Source organism: Phocoena sinus, chromosome 3 (assembly GCF_008692025.1).
Source record: "Phocoena sinus isolate mPhoSin1 chromosome 3, mPhoSin1.pri, whole genome shotgun sequence".
NCBI classification, from domain to species: Eukaryota; Metazoa; Chordata; class Mammalia; order Artiodactyla; family Phocoenidae; genus Phocoena; species Phocoena sinus.
In genome coordinates this window covers 61,633,676-61,642,147 of record NC_045765.1, presented here as the reverse complement: position 1 = coordinate 61,642,147, position 8,472 = coordinate 61,633,676, and positions in this window count along the sequence as shown.

Below are 8,472 nucleotides of genomic sequence, written 5' to 3'. Positions count from 1 at the left end.
CCATATCTCTTCCCTCTTGCGTCTCCCTGCCTCCCACCCTCCCTATCCCACCCCTCTAGGTGGTCACAAAGCACTGAGCTGATCTCCCTGTGCCATGCGGCTGCTTCCCACTAGCTATGGGTTTTACATTTGGTGGTGTATATATGGCCATGCCACTCTCTCACTTTGTCCCAGCTTTCCCTTCCCCCTCCCCGTGTCCTCAAGTCCATTCTCTAGTAGGTCTGCATATAGAGATAACTTTTTGAAATATATATATGTATGTATGTTTCTGTGTCTCCATTCATTTTTTTTTTATTTATGTTTTTCAATTAAAATGTTTGAGGAAGTGAAGGCAGAGCATTGAACAAATAAAGTCATTGTACACATGGGGCTTTCTACAGACAATAAACAAACGCAATGTCCAACGTGCGTGAATAGTCTAAAGAAAAATAATTTAGCGTAAGGGGTAAAGAGTGATTCAGCAATGGGAGTTAGAGAAGGTGATGTCATGCAACCTTTGTGTACATTTTGTTCCTTAAAAAGTGGAATCTTACTCTCTGTTCTGTTCCTCAGCTTGCTTTGTTCATTCCTCACTGTGTTTATGGACATCTTTTCCCATATCAGCACATGCAGATCCAATTCATTCTTTTCATGTATTATGTTATATGGATTACATGGATATTCCACAATTTATCCAACCAGTATCCTGTTGTTGAACAATTACATCATTTAACACAAAGATGGAATGAACAGATTTTTAAGCACTCACCCATGTTTCTGTAACATGACTTCCTAGAGGTAAAAGTGCTGGGTCAAAGGATATGTGTATTTTAAATTTTGATAGATTATACATTTTGCTCTTTTTAAAAAAATATTTATTTATTTAGGCTGCCCCGGTCTTAGTTGCTGCATGCAGGATATTTTAGATGCAGCATGTGGACGCTTAGTTGCAACACGCGGACTTCCTAGTTGCGGCATGCATGTGGGATCTAGTTCCCTGACCAGGGATCGAACTCAGGCCCCCTGCATTGGGAGCGCAGAGTCTTAGCCACTGGACCATCAGGGAAGTCCCTATGGCTATATATATATATATATATATATATATATATATTTTTTTTTTTTTTTTTTTTTTGCGGTTCGCGGGCCTCTCACTGTTGTGGCCTCTCCTGTTGTGCAGCACAGGCTCTGGACACGCAGGCCCAGCGGCCATGGCTCATGGGCCCAGCCACTCCGCGGCATGTGGGATCTTCCCGGACCGGGGCACAAACCTGTGTCCCCTGCATCGGCAGGCAGACTCTCTACCACTGCACCACCAGGGAAGCCCTATCACATCTTTATTGACTTGAAATGCCACTCCCTCATAACTAAATATGTACAAATTTAATTTGTTTGGACATTCTGTTTTCTTCCAAAGATCTGTTTGTGCCAGGATTTGTACTGCTTTAATTTCCATAATTTTATAGAATATTTTGATATCTGGTAGGGCAAGTCCCTCCTAAAAATTCTTCTTTTCCTCAGTTTTCTTTATTGCTCCTAGGTATTTATTTTTCTAGATGAACTTTATTCACAAACTTTCAAGTTTTCCACAAAACTATATTAAGATGTATTTGTCAGATAACTTTAAAAAAAAATTTTTTTTTTTTTTTTGGTCACACTGTGCGGCTTGCAGGATCTTAGTTCCCTGACCTGGGATCAAACCCTGGCCCTTGGCATTGAAAGCGCAGAGTTCCTGGACCGCCAGGGAATTCCCATTTGTCAGCTAATTTTAAAAGAAATTGCACTGCAGGGACTTCCCTGGTGGTCCAGTGGTTAAGACTCCCCACTCCCAATGCAGGGGGCCCAGGTTCAACCCCAGGTCGGGGAACTAAGATCCCACATACCGCAACTAAGCACGCATGCCGCAACTACTGAGCCCTTGCACTCTAGAGCCCATGCGCCACAACTAGAGAAGCCTGTGGGCTGCAATGAAGAGCCCTTGTGCCACAGCGAAGACCCAGAGCAGCTATAATTAATTAATTAATTAATTTTCAAAAAAGGAAACAAATGGCTCAGGAAGAGCTTTAAAAAATAAAGAAAGAAATTGCACTATAGCAAATGTAAAATGGCAAGAGACAGAATAAGATATAACAAATAGAGAGGAGGAAGCAAATGACATATTTTGTGATGATTTGGTTTGCACACCTGGAAAACCTACAAGAGTTAACTGAAAGCATCTAGATACAGGGGCCAGATACACACACACACACACACACACACACACACACACACACACACACTATGCAATAGTGTTTTGCTTTTTCAGGACTTCCCTGGTGGTCCAGTGGTTAAGAATCCACCTTCCAATGCAGGGGACAAGGGTTCAATCCCTGGTCAGGGAACTAAGATCCCACATACAGGGCAACTAATCCCGTGCGCCGCAACTAAGACCCAACACAGCCAAAAAAAAAAAAATCTTTTTTTTCAACGGCAAGACCAAGCCAATGTAGCTCTTTCCCACTGAGGCTCATGGACTTGAGGGACTCACAACTTTGTCCAGAGGGCCCAGGCTAAAATTCAGACACTAAGTACTGTAAACCTTAATGGGTAGAAGCTGAAAAAAATTTAAAACTCTTGTGAAAGCTGCAAGTAATTTCTAGCTGGCAAAAATGAACACTTTAAGAGGGAAGGGGGGAAGGGCAAGATAGAGGTAGGGGATTAAGAGGCACAAACTATTAGGTTTGCTACAAGGATATATTGTACGGGACTTCCCTAGTGGTCCAGTGGTTAAGAATCCACCTGCCAATGCAGGGGACATGGGTTCGATCCCTGGTCTGGAAAGATCCCACATGCCTCGGAGCAACTAAGCCCGTGCACCACAACTACTGAGGTTGCGTGCTGCAACTACTGAAGCCCGCGCCTACCCGTGTCCACAACAACAGAAGCCACCACAATGAGAAGCCTGTGCACTGCAACGAAGAGTAGCCCCGACTCGCCACAACTAGAGAAAGCCCGCGTGCAGCAATGAAGACACAATGCAGCACCCCCCCCCAAAAAAAAGGATATATTGTACAACAGGAGGAATATAGAAAATACTTTATAATTATAAATGGAATATAACCTTCAAAATTTGTGAATCACTATACTGTACACCTGTAACATATAATATTGTATATCAACTATACGTCAATTAAAAAAAAGGGAAAAAAATGAACACTACTAAGACTTAAGCAGACTATCCTTTTATCCTAGGAAAGCTTCCACCAAGTGTCTTATAGTTATGTAAGATGTGGGGGAAAGGGGGGTTGGGATGAATTGGGAGATTGGGATTGACACATATACACTAATATGTATAGAACAAATAACTAATAAGAACCTGCTGTATAGCACAGGGAACTCTACTTCACATCACTGAACAGTAGAAACTAACACAACATTGTAAAACAACTATACCCCAATAAAAAAAAATTAAAAAACAAAAAAAAGGAAACTGAAATTGAAAGACTGGTTTTGAGAATTAAACCTTACCTCAGCTAATGATTTTAATTGACACTATGCTGCTGTGAAACAAAGTTGGATTTATTTCATAACTCAATATTAGAAAACAGTAGGAGACATAGACAAAAGGCACATTTTATTATGTGGTATTTATTTTCCATGATATATTCATTTTGGGACAATACACTTTTTTAAAGCTTTATTGAGGTTTGGTATACAATAACTTGCATATATTTATAGTGTATGAAGATGAGATTTGATATTTATAAAATACTTTATGTATCATAAGCTTTTTATAAGGCTGAAATCATCACCACAATCATGATCATGAACATATCTATCACCACCAGAAGTTTCTTAATGCAACACTGTAATTCCTGATTACCACCCCTCTGTCACCATCCTTCAGAAACCACTGATCAGCTTTTTGTCACTGTAGATACTTTGCAATGGGTTAAAATTTATATGAATGGAATAATACAGTGTTCTTTTTAATAATGCTTTTTTCACTCAATCATATTGAGATCCACCCAAGTTATTACAATTATAGATAGTTTAATTCTTAATGCTAACTTGTACTCAACTTTATTGCTATTCGACAACTTGCTTATCCATTAACTTGTTGATGTGCCATAGAGCATGCCCAGTTGTTGGTTGTTATAAATAAAGCTATGAACTTTTGACTAACAAACAAACAAAAAAGATGTGGGGGAAAGGTGGATGTAAAAGGATGGATGTGCTGGAGGGAGATTTGCATCTCTCTGAACTGCGTTGCTTTTAGTCAGGATGGTTGTTTCCTGCCCTGACCCTGATCGGTTCATGAGCATCTGTGGTTAAGAGAGCTGAGCACAGAACATAGCTTGCCACCTCATGAGCAGGGAAACGATACACTCCACAGGGACCTGTGCTTAGAAAAGTCCCACACTTGGCTTAATGCTTTGCTATTGCTGTCTTGAAATTCTTAATAACTTTTGAACAGGGAGTCTCACATTTTAATTTTGTACTGGGCCCTATATATTATGTAGCTGATCCTGTTACCAAGTCCAAGCTCACTCTGCTCGCCGCACGGCATGCCAATAAATCGGGAGATGAGGTGTTGAGGCAAGGAACAGCGACTGTATTCGGAAAGCCGGCACACCAAGAAGACTGCAGACTAGGGTCTCCCAAAAACCATCTTATCGGGGTCTGGATGCCAGTTTCTTTTATAGAACAGAGAAGGGGAGGAGGTGAGGAAGTAAAGTAAAAAGGTCGTTGGTTTTATCTGGCTTGGCCATCATCAGGAAGGGGATGTGTTAATTTCTTCTTTTCTGCAGCCATTCACAGGTGGGCAGGGTCAGATTGTCTCCCTGTGACCTGAACAAAGGCACTTAAACATTCAGGCAGAGGGGCAGGGTTCCCTGTGGCAGGTCATTATGTATGATTATAATAACAAAAGCAACAGAGAGCAAAGGTTACAGTCAAAGAAACAGATCCAACATGGAGTCCGATTTAGTTCTTCCCTGTTACAGTCCTGCACCAGAAGTTGGTGAATGTGTTTTCATAAGAATGTGAGACTAACCACAATGGAAACTAGTTCCACCAGCATCAGGAAGAGGGGAGAGAACAGATCCACCAACTTTAAAGGTTTTTGCCCTTTCATTATGTTTTACAACTAGTTATTGCAACTATTCAGGAAAAAGTGCTGTAAAATTGGACCCTGGTGCAAAATCAAATGTGGGTTCTTCCTTCATATGCCTTTGCGTACCACAAAAAGAGCTCTTCTCCTTCCAGTAGGATAAGAGAATTTGACTAACTTGGTTAAGTAAGGGAGAGGTTCAGAGCAGGGAGACCATTTGTTTTGTAAAGGGAAGTGGCCATGCAAGGGGACTGGTGGAAAGCCATTTGGGCCTCTGTGGATATGAGGCTCTGGTTCTCCAAATGAAAAAAAGGATGGCCCTTCCATCTACCTCTGGGCTTGTGGGTGAGAGTGGTGCCTAAAGCTCCCTGGAGTGGGCTAAGAGCTGCCTTCCTCAATTATTTCCACTTTCCAAGGGGGCTTGAAAACTAAATACTCAAAAATTGTATCGTATTCTCTCATCTTCATACACAGCTGCTTGGGTTCTTGGGCCTTGATGACATGCCTTGCTGTGATATAAAGCTGTGTGCTTTTGAGTCCAGGATTTGCTGGTTTAGGAGAAACGGAAGTTGACATGCTGAGAGAAGTAGAGAAGAGAGACAGAAAGACCTACCTAGACTTGATTGCCTTTTCCTTTGATTCTTTGGGTTATCACAGCCTTCCTTCAGTAAATCTCTTTTGTGATGAAGATGGTTCAAGTCAAGTTTCTGTGCCTTGCCCCCAGAGGATCCCCATTTTACAAATTAAGGGACTGAGATTCAGACCTCTTTGTTAAGTGATTTATCCAAGGCCCACTGCCCTGAGCTTTTTCTATTATACAACTCTCCTTCCCCTCTAGCCAGTTTTGTTTATAGTCAGCCCTCCTTATCTGCAGGTTGGGTACCTATGGATTCAATCAACCATAGAACGAAAATATTTGGGAAAAAAATTCCAGAAAGTTCCAAAAAGCAAAACTTGAATTTGCACTGGCAACTGTTTACATAGTATTTACATGTATTTACAATGCTATATTTATATAGCATTTACATTTATATAAATGTATATATTTATATAGCATTTACCTTGTATTAGGTATTACAAATAATCTAGAAATGATTTAAAGTACACAGGAGGATGTGTGTAGGTTTTATGCAAATACGGCACTGGTTTGTATAAGGAACTTGAGCATCCACGGATCTTTTGGGGGCATTGGGAAGTGTCCTGGAACCAAGCCCCTGAGGATACTGAGGAATGACTGTATTTTGAGATAATATAGAACGAATTCCCTTATATCTTTTAGGATTCAATTGCAAGAAACACAAAACAAAACTTTGGCTAAATAAACAAAGAATTTATTAGTAGTTTATTGGCTGGCTCATAATTTAGAAAGCGGAAGTACAGCCTTGAGAAGGCCTTGAACCAGAAAAGTCCAGATCTTAGTCATAGGAGCTTGTGTGCTACCTTTTTAGGCAATTGCCAGCAGATGATCAGGTCCGACCCCCTGTGGTACCTGTGTGCCTCATCTCAACAGTGAAGTTCCCTTGTAGGAGTTTGCTTGGCTTCTTAGTGAGATGTGCCCATCCCTCTGGTGGGGGGTGGGATCCCACAGTTAGCAAGCCACCAGAATGAAGAAGATCAGAGGAATACTTTAAGGAATGAATGCTGAGCAGAAAAAACAAAAGCTGTACATTATATCCTATAACAGGACCTCTTCATAAGATATTTCCATGTAAAATTTTTCACAAGTAGACAACAGTGGGAGAGGTAACGTGTTTTACAAAGGCCTACAGGTGGCCAAACATTTAGAAATGTCATATAGGAACTTCCCTGGTGGTCCAGTGGGTAAGACTCCGTGCTCCCAATGCAGTGGGTAAGACTCCGTGCTCCCAGGCCCGGGTTCGACCCCTGGTTGGGGAACTAGATCCTGCATGCATGCCACAACTAAGAGCTCACATGTCACAATTAAAAGATCCTGTGTGGGGAGATCAGCTCGGTGCTTTGTGACCACCTAGAGGGGTGGGATAGGGAGGGTGGGAGGGAGGGAGATGCAAGAGGGAAGAGATATGGGAACATATGTATATGGATAACTGATTCACTTTGTTATAAAGCAGAGACTAACACACCATTGTAAAGCAATTATACTGTAATAAAGATGTTAAAAAAATAAAAAAGATCCTGTGTGCTACAACTAAGACCCAGCACAGCAAAAATAAATAAATAAATATTTAAATATTTTTTAAAAATAGAAATGTCATATAGCAAAAACAAAGGAAACTAGCTGAAATGAAAATACCCATTCAGCTCTCTTTCTCTCTTCCTTTTCCGGTGAGGATGATAAACTTCTGTGCTCTAAATCCAAACATTTTAATTGCAAGGTCAGATATATGATGGTTGATTTATTAAAGTTCATGTGAAATTCGGAATGATGATCTAATATTTCTTCCACACATACCCTCATTCATCGAACATCTCTGGCTGCCCACCCCCTCTAGTGTACCTTTTCTGCGATGTGGGTCCTGAAGCAAAAACGACTTTATCCCGGTTTGAGCTCGAGTCTTGAAACCACACCCCTCCTGCCTTTATTAAAACACAAATGATCCATTTTCATTACGGAAAAACTTAAAATAGAGATTGAGAAAACAATGCATGTTACTTTCCACTATCTACAGATAGAGACGTTTGAGGTTTTCTTTTAAAAAAAAATAAATTTATTTATTTATTTTTGGCTGTGTTGGGTCTTTGTTGCTGTGCGCAGGCTTTCTCTAGTTGCAGTGAGCGGGGGCTACTCTTGGTTGCGGTGCGTGGGCCTGTGGGCTCCAGTAATTGCGGCTCGTGAGCTCTAGAGCACAGGCTCAGCGGCCATGGCTCACGGGCTTAGCTGCTCTGCGGCATGTGGGATCTTCCTGGACCAGGGCTCGAACCCGTGTCCCCTGCATTGGCAGGCAGATTCTTAACCACTGCACCACCAGGGAAGTCCCACAACTGAAACTTAACTAATTCTAACACATTTTAAAATATCATGGACAATGTTTCTGGAGAATTTTATTTATTTATTTATTTATTTAGCTGTGTTGGGTCTTAGCTGCAGCATGTGGGATTAGTTGATGTGGCACGCAAACTCTTAGTTGTGGCAGAATTATTTCTAGACACAATTATTTCTTAAGTTTTTGACTTTTAAAGAGAAGTTTTACTTCTGGTGAATGTAAAAAATATGGAAAAACACAGAATTTACTTTTAGGTCCTTATGTGTATATAGATTAAACATTTGTAAAAATTTAGTATTGTCTATGAATGTATATCTTAAGGTTTAAAAAATATGAAGTGAGTAATATTTTACCATACCAAACACTCCTTTCTGTGATAGATAAAACAACTGATAAAAGCTTTTAAAATTTTTTTCCACGTTACTAGTGCTACTAGTGAAA